The sequence below is a fragment of the Grammomys surdaster genome, unplaced genomic scaffold, assembly GCF_004785775.1.
Source record: "Grammomys surdaster isolate TR1022 unplaced genomic scaffold, NIH_TR_1.0 165, whole genome shotgun sequence".
Classification (NCBI taxonomy): domain Eukaryota; kingdom Metazoa; phylum Chordata; class Mammalia; order Rodentia; family Muridae; genus Grammomys; species Grammomys surdaster.
The window spans coordinates 2,330,139-2,349,403 of record NW_021604613.1 but is presented as its reverse complement, the minus strand read 5'-3'; the positions used below and the strand labels follow the sequence as shown (position 1 = coordinate 2,349,403).

At 40.2% G+C, this 19,265-nt stretch overlaps 1 protein-coding gene across 1 annotated transcript in view; it reads left to right on the top strand.

The window, feature by feature from the left end:
* Hibch (3-hydroxyisobutyryl-CoA hydrolase) overlaps positions 1 to 19,265 on the top strand; it is a 73,698-nt gene that overhangs the window by 28,112 nt on the left and 26,321 nt on the right. The window lies entirely within an intron of this gene.

Here is a 19,265-nt window from a genome sequence, read left to right as displayed (position 1 = left end):
TGGCCCTCCACTTCCATTGACATCTGACATAGTCACCCTCAATTCCCTATACAGGTGGAGACATGAGTCCCTCCCTTTGTGCTCTCTGGCTGGCGGTTTAGACTTTGGGAGCTCTGGTTGAAACTTTTGATACTCCTTCTAGAAAGGACCAAAGCACCCACACTTTGGTCATCCTTCTTCTTTGTGAGTTTTATGTAGTCTATACATTTTTTCTTAGAAATTGTGAGCTTTTGGGCTAAAATCCACTTATCAGTGAGTACATACCATGGAAGTTCTTTTGAGATTGGGTTACCTCGCACAAGATGATATTTTTCAGCTCCATCCATTTGCCTAAGAATTTCATGAACTCATTGTTTTTAATAGCTGAGTAGTACTCCATTGTATAAATGTACTACGTTTCCTGCATGCATTCTTCTGTTGAAGGGGATCTGGGTTCTTTGCAACTTCTGGCTATTATAAATAAGGCTGCTATGAACATGGGGAAGCATGTGTCCCTGTTGTATGTTGAAACATCTTTTGGGTATATGCCCAGGAGTGGTATAGCTGGGTCCTCAGGTAACACTATGTTCAATTTTCTGAGATACCGCCAGACTGCTTTCCATAGTGGTTGTACCAGTTTAGAATCCCACCAACAGTGGAGGAGTGTTCCTCTTTCTCCACATCCTCGCCAACATTTGCTGTCACCTGTGTTTTTGATCTTAGCCATTCTGACTGGTGTGAGGTGGAATCTCAGTGTTGTTTTCATTTGCATTTCCCTGATGACTAGGGATGCTGAACACTTCTTTAGGTGCTTCTCAACCATTCGAGCTAACTCACTCAGTTGAGAATTCTTTGTTCAGCTCTGTGCTCTATTTTTTTAATAGGATTCTTTAACTGTCTAGAGTCTAATTTCTTCAGTTCTTTGTATACCTTGGGTATTAGCCCTTTATCAGATGTAGGGTTGGTAAAGATCTTTTCCCAATCTGTTGGTTGCCACTTTGTCCTATTGACTGTGTCCTTTGCTTTACAGAAGCTTTGCAGTTTTATGAGGTCCCATTTGTCAATTCTTGGTCTTAGAGCACAAGCCATTGGTGCTCTGTTCAGAAACTTTTCTCCTGTGCACAAGTGTTCCAGGCTTTCCCCCAGTTTCTCTTCTACTAGTTTCAGTGTAGCTGTTTTAGGTGGAGGTCCTTGATCCACTTGGAATTGAGCTTTTTACAAGGAGATAAGTATGGATCAATTTGCATTCTTCTACATGCTGAACTCCAGTTGGACCAGCACCATTTGTTGAAAATGCTGTCCTTTTTCCACTGGATGGGTTTAGCTCCTTTGTCAAAGATCAAGTGACCATAGGTATGGGGGTTCATTTCTGGGTCTTCTATTCTAGTCCATTGATCCTCCCGCTTATCTCTGTTCCAATACCATGGAGTTTTGTTTTGTTTTGTTTTGTTTTTTTATCACTATTGCTTTGTAGTACAGCTTGAAGTCAGGGATGGTGATTCCCCCAGAAGTTCTTTTATTGCTGAGAGTAGCTTTCGCTATCCTGGGTTTTTTGTTATTCCAAATGAATTTTAAGATTGCTCTTTCTATCTCTGTGAAGAATTGAGTGGGAATTTTGATGGGGATTGCATTAAATCTGTAGATGGCTTTTGGCAAAATAGCCATTTTTACTATATTAATCCTTCCAATCCATGAGCATGGGAGATCTTTCCATCTTCTGAGCTCTGCTTCGATTTCTTTCTTCAGGGGCATGAAGTTCTTGTCATACAGGTCTTTTACTTGCTTGGTTAGGTTCACACCAAGGTATTTTATATTATCTGTGACTATTGTGAAGGGTGTCATTTCCATAATTTCTTTCTCAGCCAGTTTATCTTTTGAGTAGTGGAAGGCTACTGATTTGCTTGAGTTAATTTTATATCCAGGCACTTTGCTAAAGTTGTTTATCAGGTTTAGGAGTTCTCCAGTGGAAGTTTTGGGGTCACTTAAGTATACTATCATATCATCTGCAAATAGTGAGATTTTGACTTCTTCCTTTCCAATTTGTATCCCTTTGACCTCCTTGTGTTGTCTAATTGCTCTGGCTAGGACTTCCTACTATATTGAATAAGTAGGGGGAGCGTGGGCAACCTTGCCTAGTCCCTGACTTTAGTGGGATTGCTTCAAGTTTCTCTCCATTTAGTTTGATGCTGGCTACTGGTTTGCTGTATATTGCTTTTACTGTGTTTAGGTATGGACCTTGAATTCCTGATCTTTCCAAGACTTTTATCATGAAGGGGTGTTGAATTTTGTCAAATGCTTTCTCAGCATCTAGTGATATGATCATGTGGTTTTTTACTTTGAGTTTGTTCATATAGTGGATTACATTGATGGATTTCCGTATATTGAACCAGCCCTGCATTCCTGGGATAAAGCCTACTTGATCATGATGGATAATTATTTTGATGTGTTCTTGGATTTGGTTCGCTAGAATTTTATTGAGTAATTTTGCGTCAATGTTCATAAGGGATATTGGTCTGAAGTTCTCTTTCTTTGTTGGGTCTTTGTGTGGTTTAGGTATGAAGGTAATTGTGCATTCATAGAACGAATTGGGTAGTGTACCTTCTGTTTCTATTTTGTGGAATAGTTTGAAGAGAATTGGAATTAGGTCTTCCTTGAAGGTCTGATAGAATTCTGCACTAAAACCATCTGGTCCCGGACTTTTCTTTGTGGGCAGGCTTTTAATGACTGCTTCTGTTTCTTTTGGGATTATGGGAATGCTTAGATGGTTTATCTGGTCCTGATTTAACATTGGTAACTGGTATTTGTGTAGAAAATTGTCCATTTCATCCAGGTTTTCCAGTTTTGTTGAGTATAGGCTTTTGTAGTAGGATCTGATGATTTTTTTAATTTCCTTGGTTTCTGTTGTTATGTCACCCTTTTCAGTTCTGATTTTATTAATTTGGATACTGTCTCTCTGCCCTCTGACTAGTCTAGCTAAGGGTTTATCTATCTTGTTGATTTTCTCAAAGAACCAGCTCCTGGTTTTATTGATTCTTTGGATAGTTCTTTTTGTTTCTGTTTGGTTGATTTCAGCCCTGAGGTTGATTATTTCCTGCCTTCTACTCCTCTTGGGTGTATTAGCTTCTTTTTGTTCTAGGGCTTTCAGGTGCATTGTCAAGCTGCTAGTGTATGCTCCCTCCGGTTTCTTTTTGTAGGCACTTAGAGCTATGAATTTTCCTCTTAGCACTGCTTTCATTGTAACCCATAGGTTTTGGTATGATGTGTCATCATTTTCATTAAATTCTAAAAGGTTTTTAATTTCTTTCTTTATTTCTTCCCTTACCAGATTATCAAGGAGTAGGGTGTTGTTCAGTTTCCATGTGAATGTGGGCTTTCCATTGTCTTTTTCATTTTTGAAGACCAGCCTTAGACCATGGTGATCTGATAGGATGCAGGGGATTATTTCAATTTTTTTGTATCTGTTGAGGCCTGTCTTGTGCCCAATTATATGGTCTATTTTGGAGAAGGTACCATTAGGTGCTGAGAAAAAGGTATATTCTTTTGCTTTAGGGTGAAATGTTCTATAGATATCTGTTAAGTACATTTGGTTCATAACTTCTGTTAGTTTCACTGTATCTCTAGTTTCTGTTTCCATGATCTATGGATTGCTGAGAGTGGGGTGTTGAAGTCTCCCACTATTATTTTGTGAGGTGCAATGTGTGCTTTGAGCTTTAGTAAGGTTTCTTTTATGAAAGTGGGTGCTCTTGTATTTGGCGCATAGATATTCAGAATTGAGAGTTCATGTTGGTTGACTTTTCCTTTGACAAGTATGAAATGTCCTTCCTTATCCTTTTTGATAGCTTTAAGTTGAAAGTAGATTTTATTTGATATTAGAATGGCTACTCCAGCTTGTTTCTTAGGGCCATTTGCTTGAAAAATTGTTTTCCAACCTTTTACTCTAAGGTAGTGTCTGTCTTTGTCACTGAGGTGGGTTTCCTGTAAGCAGCAAAAAGCTGGGCCCTGTTTGCGTATCCAGTCCATTAGCCTATGCCTTTTTATTGGGGAATTGAGTCCATTGATGTTAAGAGATATTAAGGAGAGGGTGTTGTTGCTTCCTGTCATTTTTGCTAATTGTGGAGACATCATTTGTGTGGTTATCTTCTTTTGGGTTTGATGGAAGAGGATTATTTTCTTGCTCTTTCTAGGGTATGATTGCCCTCCTTGTATTGGGGTTTCCTGCTATTATCCTTTGTAATGCTGGATTTGTGGGAAGATACTGTGTAAATTCAGTTTTGTCATGGAATATCTTGGTTTCTCCGTCTATGGTAATTGAGAGTTTCGCTCGGTAAAGTAGCCTGGGCTGGCAAATATTCTCTTAGGGTCTGTATGATATTTGTCCAGGATCTTCTGGCTTTTATAGTATCTGGTGAGAAGTCAGGTATAATTCTGATAGGTTTGCCTTTATATGTTACTTGGCCTTTTTCCCTTGCTGCTTTTAAAATTCTTTCTTTGTTTTGTTCATTTTGTGTCTTGATTATTATGTGACAGGAGTTATTTCTTTTTTGATCTAGTCTGTTTGGTGTTCTGTAGGCTTCTTGTGTGATTATGGGCATCTCATTCCTTAGGTTAGGGAAGTTTTCTTCTATAATTTTGTTGAAGATATTTACTGGCCCTTTAATTTGGGAATCTTCACTCTCATCTATACGTATTATCCTTAGGTTTGGTCTTCTCATTGCGTCCTGGATTTCCTGGATGTTTTGTGTTAAGAACTTTTTGCATTTTGCGTTTTCTTTGACAGTTGTGTCAATATTTTCTAAGGTATCTTCTGCACCTGAGATTCTTTCTTCTATCTATTGTATTCTGTTGGTGATTCTTGTATCTATGACTCCTGATTTCTTTCTTAGGTTTCCTGTCTCCAGGGTAATCTCCCTTTGTGATTTCTTTATTGTTTCTACTTCCATTTTTATGTCCTTGATGGTTTTGTTCTTTTCCTTCATCTTTTTGTTTGTGTTTTCTTGTAATTCTTTAAAGGATTTTTGTGTTTCTTTAAGGACTTCATCCTGTTTATCTGTGTTCTACTCAATTTTTTTTATAGTGTTATTTATGTCCTTCTTATAGTCCTCTATCATCATCATTAGAAGTGATTTTAGATCTGGTTCTTGTTTTCCTGGTGATATGGGGAGTTCAGGACTTTCTAATGTGGGAGAACTAGGTTCTGAAGATGGCAAGTACCTTGGGTGCTTGTGTTCTTGTGCTTGCCTTTCGCCATCTGGATCTCCTTTGTGCTATCTGTGCTGTCTCTTACTGGTGCCTGTCTTTCCTATTATCTAGGTTGTGTCAGAACTGTTTGGGATGGGTTTTGCTGTTGGGGTTAGAGCTGAGGCCCAAGATCTGCTCAGTGCTCGGGCCCAGCCCGGAAGGAACCTGTGCTCTGGGCCTGGAGTGAATTCCTGGGTCCTAGTAGGTCCTGGTTGCTCCCTGTATGGGGCAAGTAATGTCACCTCCTAGCCTAAGATACTGCTTGGGTTAGAGCTCCTGATAGCCCCGCTTCCTCTGGTTTCTGTGAGGTTGGGTGCAGAGCTGCCTCCTGGGATCTGCTGAGTGCTCGGGCCCAGACCAGATGGAGCCCGGGCTCTGGGCCAGGAGTGAATTCCTGGGTCTCAGTGGGTCCCGGTTACCCCCTGTTTGGAGCAAGTGTTGCTTTTTACTTACCTGGGATGCTGCCTGAGTTAAAGCTCCGGGGAGGCCCCCTTTTGGTTTTCTGAGGTTGGGTACAGAGCTGCTGCCTGGGACCTGCTCTATGCTCAGGCCCAGACCGGAAGTCCTCCTGTGAATACTTCTAAGAATTTGTCTACCAAATTCTTTCTTAAAACTTTCAAATTTTTGCTTTGCTTCAATATCTCACAGGGAATATTTAGAAGAAAATCCTTGATCCAGTATGCCTCTAATAACTTCAGTTAAGAATTTGAGCAGTCCACAGTGTGGCACCATGAGCTTGATCTCCCCTCCCTTTACATAGACAGGCACACACATACACACAGACAACACACACACACACACAGAGAAACACACACGCAGACAACACACACACAAACACACACACACAGACAACACACACACACAGAGACAACACACACACAGACAACACACTCACACACACACACACACCCACACACACACACACTGCTATAGGAAGTACTTTTTCCCAGTATGAAAAATGACTGTTTCACTCTGATGTTACCCACCATGAAGAGCAACAGCCTTTTGAAGAGGAAATGGCTAAATTCCGTTATGTTTCATATTTCTGAACTTCTATAATTTCATATTTTAGTAGGCAATAAAATAATCAGTATTACTCAGAAGTTCTTCACACAGTTGACCACATCATGTAAAAGTACTATTTTTCTGGTATTCATGAGAAGAAAAATGTATAGATTACTGAAATAAAAGTTCATACATTCACTGAGAAACATTTAAAATCTGTTTTACCCTTTCAACTTCTGACATCTCATTTTTCTCAAGTAGTACTTAACAGAGAGATGAGTTGCTTACGTGTTAAAGCTCACACAACTATGCAAAAGGGGAATCCATATGTCTGAGACTTGTGTGTGCGTGTGGTACCACTCCTACTCCTGTTAGGTGAGCTGGACTTTGCCAGCCTGCACGTTACAATAGGAAAACTGGTTCCTTCAAGCCAGCTTAAATTACTCACACAGTATGGCATTGCTTTTATATTTCTTGAGGTGTCTTTAAGACAGGGTTACCAGAAGACTTTGTGGTTGTAGGAAGCAAGATGAGTTTGTTCACAATGGCCACTCTACCACACAGATTGTTGTTAGAAACAGCAGAAACCTGAACAATCTCTTCTAAGAAAAGCAAGATGTCTGTTGTATGCCAAGAAGCTAAGGATGAGTCAGTCACCACAAATTCTAACCAAGGGGAAGGCTCCAATTTTTAACCTGTAAAGCAAACTACTGTTACCGTGTTCTGGTCAGCTGCTCATGGTTTGCCTTCATCACATCTTTTGGTCAAAAAAGCTACATGAGCCACATCTTGGAGATTTCTGACTTTTTGGGGGGTAGCTTTCATATGTACACACTTTTCTCTTGTCTTTCTTTGTTGTTGTTGTTGTTAGACTCCAACTTAGAATTTAGAAGGGTTACTATATGATCAAAATGGAAAATTAGAAGTTTTTAAGCCTGTATCAGGAAGGCTTGGTTACTGAGTTTATGGCAAATATATGGGTCCTGTGTGTTGCATGTAGTTTTAAACTACCGCCTTTGGTCCAGGATCAGCTGAGCTACCAGACTCCACCCTGCCTTTACTTGGGGAGGTGACCGTACTACCAGCCCTCTCCCAGCTTCCAGGAATATGCAGACAAAAGACATTGTTTTTTTACAATTTGCTTTCTTAGCACAATTCCTGGGTACAGATATCTCCCACCTGGAAAAATATGCCCTTACCAATTTATTATCTCCATCTCTCCACCTGCCCTAAACTTCAGTGGTTAGTCCCACCTAGCCCCTGTCAAACATCCTTGGCCACCCACCTGTAGTAGTGGCCACAGGCCCCAGCTCCCCCTGAGACCACACATGGTTGCTGTTTTCTACTCCCTCCAAAGCATGACAGAAAACTTCTCCCTTTCCTTGCGGCTGCCTTTTTCCTGCTGAGACCCAGAAGTTTTGCCTGTATCTTTCTCCCAGCAACTGCTCCCTGGCTTTCTTTACTAACAAATCAAGAACCAACTGGAGAACAAGATCATAGCATCAGACCTTTCCCCTTCACCTGTATGTTTGAAGGGGAGGTGATGGAGTGCCTAGGTGGCCTTAGGGCCCAGACCATCCACAGAGAATTCTGACTCTGTTCAGTTAAGTGTAAATGAGTTGGTTGCAACTGATGTTAAGTGACAGCTGGTCCTGATAAAAGAAAACAATGAACAGTCCTAAAGTCACATTAATGCCTTACAAAGGTCTGTTAGCTGTTGTGATGATTTGTATATGCTCAGCCCAGGGAGTGGCACCATTAGAGGGTGTGGCCCTGTTGGAGTAGGTGTGCCCTTGTTGAGAGTAGGAGTGTCACTGTGGGCATGGGCTTTGTCCTAGCTTTCTGGAAGCTAGTCTTCCTCTAGCAGTCTTCAAATGAAGATGTAGAACTCTCAGCTCTCCCTGTACCATGCCTGCCTAGATGTTGCCATGCTTCCATCTTGATGATAATAGACTAAACCTCTGAACCTGTAAGTTAGCCACAATTAAATGTTGTCCTTATAAGAGTTGCCTTGGTCATGGTGTCTGTTCACAGCAGTAAACCCTAAGACAGCTGTAATAGCGGCCTTTTCAGTTTTGAAAGGCATTCTGTTTTGCTGCTGTTACTGACAATTGAGAAGATAACATGTTAAGAACCCCTTTCTTATTATAATAAAGAATTGGAAGTTTCTTAACATCATTTAGTGGAAACTGGAGGCTTAATGGAACTTGAAAAACTGAAATAATTTTATTAGCTACATTGAGAATTCTTTTTTGAGAAACTTTTGAATTCTGCTTTCTTTGCTACAGTTCTTCCCACTCTCTGAATTTTAAGTCTCCAGTGATCTTTTTTTTTTTTTTCCAATCATTTTAAAACTTTAGGAAAAGAATCAAGCTCCTCTGAAGACTGTAACTTTAGTCTTTGTGTACTGGCTCACTTTGATGGCCTCTGCCATGTGATTTCTCAGCAAGACGGACTAGATGTGGCTCTTCAGTTTTCAACAGTTCACTCTTTGAAACATGAGGGCTTTTCCTTTGTACATGGTAACTTCTTCGTTTATATGTGGAAATATATGCACATATAATGTTCATATCTATATAGGTATAACTGGTATCACAGCAGGAGCAGGGAATCTCTTGGATTTTTAAGAAAATAATACATCCAAAGGGCAAGAGAGGGAGGATGCAGCAGGAAACTACAGTGTGCCAATATTTGGAATGTGAAGCCAGTAGGGGTGAAGTTCTGAAGTCATAGCATCCTCTTGCATAAAGGCAAGCTGAATAATTTATCTTGCTGTCAGTCTGGAGAGCCATTTAAGTGCTTAGCAGGGGCTTGACATTTTTATATTTTACATCTTTACATTTTAGAGAGAGCTCCCTTGTGAAAAGAACAGATTGGAGGGGAATAGGGTTGAAAGAAAAGAGAATATTTAGGAAACTATTTTAGGGATTCTGGTGAAATGATATGAGGGTCCAGGTAATTAATGAAGAACAGGCAATGGAGTAGATTTAAGTGAGTGAGTTAGTAGAGATCTGATGAGACTTGACATAAGGTGTAGTGAGAGATCAACGAGGGAAAAGGGGCAAGGGTGGCATCCAAGTTTCTAGTCAGGGCCATGGTGGGATGATGGCACTGTTTTTTCAGAGGTGGGAGGAAGAGTGGGTGTGAAGTGTGGGGAGTGGAACGGGAACTGATTTGAATTTGAAGCTTCATTTAGAGATGCCTGTGGACTATCCAGTGGGGCTACTTAGTCTGAATCAAAGTGTCTTACTGAATATGTGGGTCTGAAACTTGGGTTGCTGCACAGGCAGATAGTATAACTTTGAGATGCAGGTATAGTGTGCATGCTCCTGGTGTGTGAACTGTCTCACAAGTGGCTGGTAAATGGGGGAGATAGTGTTAGTATAATGCAGAAAAAAGCATTTGGTTCATATGCAGGGTTTTGTTGGTGCTGGTTTTGCTAGACAAGGGGCAGATAGAGTTGAGACTGTCAGCTAACAGTTCATTTGTACTATGAATAGGAGTTGCTTTGTCTGTTTAAGAAAATTAAAAACAAATGTCTTTTCCAGAGGCATCCTCCTCTCCTGGCCAATCCCTAGTCCTCACAACTGGGGTGTTTTGTGGTGGCCTCACTGGCTCACAGCCAGATCCCCCTGTGCTATCTTGGCACCTTGGATTATGCTTGTGCCAATATTAAAACAGTGTCCTTTCTGCATTACTTTTATGCACATTAATCACTTACTGTGACTGTCTTTATTGGTGTGGAGCAGCCTGACTGGGAGCTTTAAATTGTGACCCCTGGGTCAGTTATAGCTTTCATCAGTACTATTGTTCAACCCTTTTTCCTATTCACTCTATGCAGTTTAGTAGAGTATGAGGGCTTTGAATGGTTTGTTTTAGGAATTCATTGTTTTAGTGTTGAGAAGCCTTGTATAGAAAGACTGTCAATAGAAATTATTGTGTATAGGAATATTTGGGAGTGTGGGGTGTGGTATACACAGAGCTAAGTCCAGGATGAAATCCTTAAGCACACAGTATTCTTAACCAGGGGCAGAACTTGAAACCTACAGAAGACACTGAGGAAAGAGAGTAGATGAAGGACTGGAAGACAGAGCAAACCAGGAGAGTTGAGTTGTCTGAAACCTTCCTGTTGGCTTCTGTGCTCCAGAGATCTTCGATGATTCTTTATATTGCCATAAGCAGTGTTTTTCAGGCTTATCCTATGCAGTTTGTTCCTAGACCTCAAATCCCCTTGTTTTCTAAGGCAGTTCTGGCTATCTGATTAGAAAATGATGGTGAGTACTTACATATATGGGACACCAGTAGCTTTCTAATTGTTTCTAGGCCTTTCAGTAAAACTATGAATATATTTTGTTTTAAGATAAAATAAATAGGCCATTACCTCGGTATTTCCTATCAAAATTGAAATGTTAGACATATTTAATGTTTGAAATCTTTTTTATGTTGAAAATCTTTTAAGAAATGATTTGGTCAGGCCACTCCCGCCAGGAAATCAGGTAGGCCAAATGCAGCTCTTCACCCCTCCCTCTATCCCTTCAAGTCCAATCCCACAGTCTGATCCCCAACTCTGCAGCAGAGCACCTGCAGCAGCCTCACCCCACTTTATTTGTAGTGGATCCCACAGATCTTCTCCTCCTGGTTCCTCCCCTTCATGTTTTATACCAGCCCCCAATTTCTGAAGGCTCTCCCTGGGAATGCATAGGCCACTCTGGAAACTGGTAGGCTAATGACAAACCTTCACTTCTCCTGCTCTTCCAAATTAAATCCCCAGTCTCATCTCTAGTTCTGAAGTAGACCATCTAATGCAAATTCCTTTCCCTTCCCTCCTCTGTTTACGTTAGATCACACAGATCTCCACATTTCATCATACCCACTCATTGTTTTCACCTAGCCTCCAGCCCTAACAGGCACTCTCTGGGAAGCCACAGGCCTCTCTAACCAAGGAAGCTAGGAAGCTAAAATAAGCCCAGTCCCCAGTCTCATTCCCAGCTCTGTATCAAACCTGCTGTAGCCTCTCTTCATTCTCTGCTTTCATTCTCAGGGAACTAAGTAAACAGATCCTGGTGGAACACCCTGCCTTTCTCCCTCTTGTGAAGGCCCTCCACAGCCCTTCCCTATTCCTAAGCCTCATGTCCCAATACCCCAAAACACATTTTACCTGGAATCCCCACTGTCCACACCCATCAGGACTCCAGAAGATTTTCCTACAGGCAACACACTCCTCAGAATCAGAACAGAAACAGAAACCAAGGAACAAAACACCCAACCAAAAAAGACAAAACCACATATCAGCACCTAGAATTACAATCTTTCCACAGATGTCTCTATGTTAGTGTAAAAAACACAATTAATAGCAGCCAGGACAGTATATCTCAAGAGAGCCTAGCAGTCCTACAGTAGAAAGAAATGAATAAAACTATTCAAAACCTGAAAGTGGAAATAGAATTAATAAAGAAAACCCAAACTATGGGAAATCTGGAAGTGAAAATTTTAGAAACTGGAAAAGGAATTTCAGAGGCAAGCCTAACCAACAGAATATAAGAGACAGAAGAGAGAATGTCAAACATTGAAGACATTGATACTTCTGTCAAAGAAATGGAAATCTAAAAATTTTCTGGCCCAAAACATTCAGGAAATCTGGGACACCATGAAAAGACCAAATCTAAGAATAATAGGAACAGAGGAAGGAGAAAGGCACAGATCAAAGGCACAGAAAATATTTTCAAGAAGAAAATATCCCTAACCTAAAGAAGGAGATGCCTATCAAAGTTCAACAAACATACAGAACAACAAATAGACTGGACCAGAAAAGAAAGTTTCCTTGGCACATAATCAAACATAGAAGAAAGAATATTAAAAGCTGCAAGGGGGTGATTCGTTGGCTCTTTTCTTCTCTGAGGAGAGAGCAGCTTTTCTGTGGGTACCAAATGCAAAGCCATGAGCTAAGATGTGGAAGTGGCCATCCATCAGCAGATCTGGGATTCAGAGGTACAGCATATCTAAAATCCTCCATTGGATGGAGTAAAGGTATGGTCCAGAAAAGCTCTGTGAACAAGACTGACTTCCCGAACGTTGACCTAGTCTCTGATGTGAGCAAGTGTAGAATAGCCATGGCCACAAGATGGATTCTCTTTCAAGATTTGGGAATCAAGAACCTCCGTTAACTCTGACTTCAGTTCTTGGAAGGCCAACATGTCCAAATTCCACTGAGAGACTGTATTCAAAGAAACAAATGGTACTTGGAAAAGAAAGGGCATAAGAATGGACTCTATGGTGTGTAACATTTGATATGTTCCCCAATACTTGATACCTGAAATTTTCTTTGGGGACATGGAAAGGGAAGATGTAACATGACTGAACGACATTGGTAGCTCATTGGAACTGGTGTGATAGCTTCATTGGGGGGGGTAGTTACTCTTTCTCTTGGGAAATTTGCATTAAAAAGCTTACATATAAAAAATAAAGCTGTAAGGGAAAAAAAGCAAGTAACATAAAGGAAGACTATTAGAGTTACACTTGACTTACCAGTGAAGACCCTAAAAGCCAAAGTAGAAGTGGATGCACTTCTACTTTGAGACTAAAAAAGACCATTCCAGACTAGACACAAAAGATTATTCCTTCTTAGAACCTTATGAAACTTTCTTTGAAATTTACCATATACCTGGACACAAGGCAGTCTCAGCAGATATTATAAAATCAAAATAATATCCCGTATACTAACTGACCACAGTTAGTATGGATATCAACAACAACAGAAAGCTTAAGAACTCTGAGAAACTTGAACAATTCTCTAATGAATTAAAAATGGGTCAAGACAGAAATTAAGAAATAAACGCTTTCTAGAATTGAAAGAAAATGAGTACACAACTCATTTGGCCAAACTTATGGGATACGATGATAGCCGTTTTAAGAGACAAGTTCTTAGTACTAAGTGTCTACATTAAAAAAAAAAATTGAAGAGATTGTCTAGTAGCAACTTAACAGCATACCTGAAAGCTCTAGAACAAAAATAAGAAATCACATCCAAAAAGGTGTAGACACTAAGAAATAATCAAACTCAGGGCTAAAGTCAATAATGTCGAAACAAACAATACAAAGAATCAGTGAAATGAAAGACTTGGTTCTTTGAGGAAATCAGTAAGATTGACAAACTTTTATCCAAATTAACTAAAGGTGGGGAGATAATATCCAAATTAACAAAATTTAAAATGAAAAGCACATAACAACAGATACTAAGGAAATCCAAAGAATCCTAAGGACATTCTTTAAAAATCTTTACTCCCCCAAATTGGAAAATCTAAAAGAAATGGATACATACCACTTACCAAACTTAAGCCAAGATCAAATAAGAAACTTAAATTGACCTATAACCCCGAGTGGAATAGAAGCAGTCATTAAAATCTCCCAAATGAACAAACAAAAAAAGTACAGGGTTAGATAGTTTTAGTGCAGAATTTTACCAGACTTTCAAAGAAAAGTTAATGCCAATACTCCTGAAATTATTTCACATTACCCAATTTGTTTCACAAATTTTTGGTTACTCTGACATCCAGATGATATAAAGGCCCAACAAAGAAAGAGAATTATAGAATAATTAATCTTATGAACATAGATGTAAAAAATATGAATAAAATACTTGCATAAGATTCAAGAACCCATTAAAAAGATCACCTAACCTAAATAAAGTAGGATTCCCAGAGATGCAGGGATGGTTTAACATACCTAAGTTGATAAAAGTAATTTATTTGCTTTGGTGGTTTAACTAGGAACTGCTTCCATAGTCTCAAATATTTGAATGCTTAGACATTAGGAAGTGACACTACTTGACAAGGATTGGGAGCTGTGGCCTTGTTGCAATAGGTATGGTCTTGTGGGAAGAAGTATGTCATTGAGGATGGACTTTGAGGTTTCAGTGTTCAAGCCAGGCCCAGTGACTTTCTTTCTTCTTGCTGCTTGTGGATCCAGATGTGGAACTCTCAGCTCCTCTCAAACGCCATGTCTGCCTATATGTCGCCATGCTTCCCACTGTGCTGATAATGAACCAAACGTCTGAATTTGTAACCAGTCCCCAATTAAATGTTTTCCTTTAAAAGAGTTGTGGTATATCTTCACAGCTTTGGCTAAAACAATGGTTCTAAATCTTTCTTTTTTTTTTAAATTTTTTTATTGGATGTTTTATTTATATTTCATATGTTGTCCTCTTACCCCATCCCCCACCCACCCAGGAACCCCCAATCCCCTCACCCCTCCTCCTTCTTCTCTGTGGATGTAACCTCTATCTACCCCGCCCCACTCCCACCTCCCCACCCTCAAAATTCCCACCCCCTGGGGCATCCAGCCTTTATGAGGTCAAGGTTCTCTTCTTCCACCTATGCCCAGCAGCGCCCTCCACTCTTACATATTCAGCTGAAGCCCTGGATCCCTCCCTAAGTGCTCCCAGGCTGGTGGTTTAGACCCTGGGAGCTGTGGTTGGTTGATATTGTTGCTCTCCTCATGGTGCTGCAAATCCTTTCAGCTCCTTCAGTCTTCACTCTAACTCCTCCATTGAGAACCCCATGATCAGTTCAATGGCTAGTTGTGAGCATCTGCCTCTGAATATGTCAGATGCTTGCAGACCTCTGAGGAGACATCCATATCAGGCTCTTATCAGCATGCACTTCCTGACTTCCACATCAGCATCTACCTTTGGTGACTGCACATGGGATGGATACTCAGGTGGAGTGGTCTTCAGATGGCCCCTCCTTTAGTTTCTGTCCCTCACTTTGTCTCCATATTTGCTCCCTTGAGTATTTTGTTGCTCCTTCTAAGAAGGACCGAATCACCCCGACTTGGTCTTCCTTCTTCATGAGCTTCATGTGGCCTGTGAGTTGCATCTTGGGCATTTCAAGGTTCTGGGCTAATATCCAATAATCAGTGAGTGAATACCATGTGTGTTCTTTTGTGATTGGCTTACCTCACTCAGGATGATATTTTCTAGTTCCATCCATTTACCTAGGAACCTCTCGAATTCATTGTTTTTAATAGCTGAGTAATACTCCATTGTGTAAATGTACCACATTTTTTTAATCCATTCCTCAGTTGAAGGACATCTGGGTTCTTTCCAGCTCCTGGCTATTATAAATAAGGCTGCTATGAACATAGTTGAGCATATGTCCTTGTTATATGTTCGAGCATCTTCTGGGTTCTAAATCTTTCTAATGCTGTGACCTGTTAGTGCATTTCCTCATGTTATGGTGACCCCCAACCAGAAAATTATTTTTATTGAGACTTTGTAAATGTAATTTTGCTCCTGTTGTGAGTCATAATGTAAATATATGAAGGATATCTGATATGTGACCCTATGAAGCGGTTGTTTGACCCCCAAAGGCATTGAGATCCACAAGTTGAGAAATGCTGGACCAAGACATCCACCATACAAATACACTGAAAGACAAAAACTACACGATCATCTTATTAGATGCAGAAAAGACCTTTGGCAAAATCCAACACCTCTTTATAGCATTCCTTGTTCAACAATAAGTGCAACTTCATGACACTGAGAAGTTTCTACAAGGCAAAGGACACTGTCATTTGGACAAAGAGGTAGCCTGCAGAATGGGAAAAGATCTTTACCAACTACATGTTTGGTAGAATACTAATATCCAAAATATGCAAAGAACTCAGGAAACTAGGAACTAAAAACAGATAACCCATTTAAAAATGGGGTACAGATCTAAATAGAATTCTCAACAGAGGAAACTCAAATGGCTAAGAAACACTTAAATGTTCAATTTCCTTAGCCATTAAGGTAATACAAATCAAAACTACTTTGAGATCCTCTGTCAGAATGGCTAAGATCAAAACCCAAGTGGTAGCTCATGCTGGTGAAGACATAGAGCAAGGGGAATACTCCATTGCTGGTGGGAGTGCAAACTTATATGGCCATTGTGAAATCAGTATGGTGGTCCCTCAGGAAAATGGGAAATGATCTACCTCAAGATCTAGGTGTACCATTCTAGGCATATACTCAAAGAATGCTCCATCATGCCACAGAGACACTTGCTCAACTCTGTTCGCTGCTGCTCTAGTCATAACAGCTAGAAATTGGAAGCAATCTGGATGTCCCTCAACAGGAGAATGGATAAAGAAAATGTGGCATAGTTATACAATAGAGTATTATTCAGCCATTAAAAAAATGACATCACAAAATTTGCAGGCAAATTGATAGAATTGGGGGGGGGGGAATCCTGAGGGAGGTATCCGAGATGCAGAAAGATAGATATGATATGTATTTACTTATGTGTGGATATTAGTTGTGAAGTCAATGATAAGCACACTACAGTCTAGAGAGCATGTGTATAGAGGATGGAGCTTTACAAGAAGAAATAGATCTCATTAGGAAAGGGAAATAGAATAGATAGGAATGGATGTGGGTGCTTGAGAGGTGGATCAAGTGGAGACGGAGAAGTGAGAGTGGGATGTGGAAGAGAATACAAGGAGAGACAGCTAGCACTAAGGGGCATTTAAAGGGTATTATGGTAACCTAATACAGTAGAAACTTCCTAAAATATATACACATATGAAGGCAATCTAAAGGAACCAAATAATGGGGAGAGAGTCCCAACTGACTATCTCTTGTCACCAAACGAAGCTTCCAGTACTGGGATTATGGTATATCTAGTGAGTTATTGACCAAAGGGGACCCATGAGAATGCCCTAACAGTCCAGGCTGTTGCCCAGACTATAGGCTGCTCTCCACAAGCTGACAGCAAGGCCCCATGGCTCAAGATAGTACCTACATAACTCATTGAAGATGGAGATGTTGAGCCAGTGCCTACATAGAACCTTACAGAGCCTTCACTCCATGTTCAGTGTCTTTGGTACAGGAATAAACTGCATATTCTCACAAGAGAAATATAAACACCAAGCCATCCACAAATCCTCTACCTACAATGATGTTCTGCCTGCAAGACATGTTGAGACAATGGTAGCACAAAGCTTGTGGGAGTAATCAACCAATAACTGATTTTTCTTAAAGTCCTTTCTATGAGATGAAACCCATACCCAACACTGTTCTAGTGACCATGAACCTGATTACTGGGTAGCTCAGGGACCTAGGGTAAAACCAAGTACTTCTGGTCTAATGTAGAGATAAAATGACTCCTAACAATATTCTGTTATATAGTTTCACAACACATTTTTTGATTCTCTGACTCCCACCTACATTTGCCCCTTCCACCTTTTCCGATCTGCTTCTTTCCAGCCGTTTGCTTTGTTCTCTGAAACATACTGCCTGTGACCTTCTCAGATTATGGTCTAATATCAGCCCTTTCTTAGCTGCAATGTGATCTTCAACTCAAATTTCAGATGACCTTTAAACTTATTTGCCTGTCATCACTGCCCAGCTGACTGTGTTTTAGTTTAAATACCTCAATAAGAACTTTGTCCCTAGGTCAGTCTCACTGGTTACGCTAGGCTCTGTTGTTTAGCCACTGCTGGGAAAGGGGGAGATTCCCTGGGTAGGACAGGGAATTCAGTATAGAAAAGACAGAATCCTGTTCTTCTAGTTTTTCCTTATTTCAGAATTACATGTTTACTGGAATTTGTGTGTGTGGTGCTTACATGTATGTACATATGTATGTGTATATACATATAGACACATGCACATACTTATGTGAATGACACGAAAGCAAAAGAGGGATTAAGGAGAAAAAAGGGGACCAACAAGTGGGTGGGGGGAATGATTGAGGTTTCTGTTGCTGCAACAAAATACTATGACCAAAAGAGCAAAAGGAAATGATTTGGCTTACACCTTCTTTTTGCTGTTCATCATCAAAGGAAGTCAGGACAGGAACCCAAACAGGGTAGGAACCTGAGGGGATGAGCGCAGGAAGAATGGAAGAAGATGAAGTCCCCTGGGTAAGCTAGACTGGAGTGCCTGGCTCTGTGCAGGCCATGAAATGGAGTTTTATAAATATATACTGCATACATTGTTAGAACATATAAAAACCATATAGGGGTGTGTGTGTGTGTGTGTGTGTATCCTGATACACGGGGAAACTTGAAGAGTTTTGATAATCACTGAATCTTTTAGAAGTAAATGATAGGATAAATTGAGAATTATAGTCAGATTTTAGATGATATGTAAATGACAAAGGTTATAATTTTGTACTACTTGTGGAATTATGCTGGTTAAAGATGAGGGGCACTAGTTAGATAGAGGAGAGCTGGTGCAGGCTATGTGAGCGGAGAACTGAAGTCACTGTGTCCAAGACTCAACAGGAGCCTGCCTTAAAGCTACTAATCCTGCCTAATATTTTTTTAAAATTCATAGCAATATGTTCCAGAACAATTCTAAGTTCTTGGTTATGACAAACTAGAAGTACAGAATAGAACATAAGGGAAAGGCTCTTAAAACAACAGAGGAAATTATCAGTATAGCATGTTTTATTTTCATCAGAATTATAAGAGTTCATGGCTGTCTTGAAGTGTATGGTTGGTCTGATTTGGGTAATGTTGTCAGGTGACCATGTCCTAATGCAGCGAACACATGTGCCTACACAGAGTGAACCCAGTGTAACTTACAGGTGTTGACCACAAAGGACATAGGTACAGACTAAAAGATGTCCTTGATTGACATGTTTATGGCCATGATTAATAGATTTTAAATTTAATGTACAGTACAAAACGTTATAAGAAATTACATAAGTGTTTAAGTGTTTTCTTAGTGAGAGGCTTAAAGGTTTTAATAATGTACAAGTGATTGAACAAAGTGGCAAAACATGGAGAAATTTAGGAAATTTTAATGAAAATGAAAAAGATTCAGATATTGAACCCTACTTAGCTAACATATAGCACAAAGAGCCTGGCATTGTTCTAAATGCTTTGCATATGTCTCTGGTTAAGATGAGAATGGGGACTGGGAACGGGGATGGGGGTGGAGGGATGGGAAGGATGGGAACAACATGGACAGAGCAAGGGGAAGGACAGGGACAGCAGTCAGCACACACAGTGACAACAGTCAGCACATACAGTGACAACAGTCAGCATACACAGGACAGCAG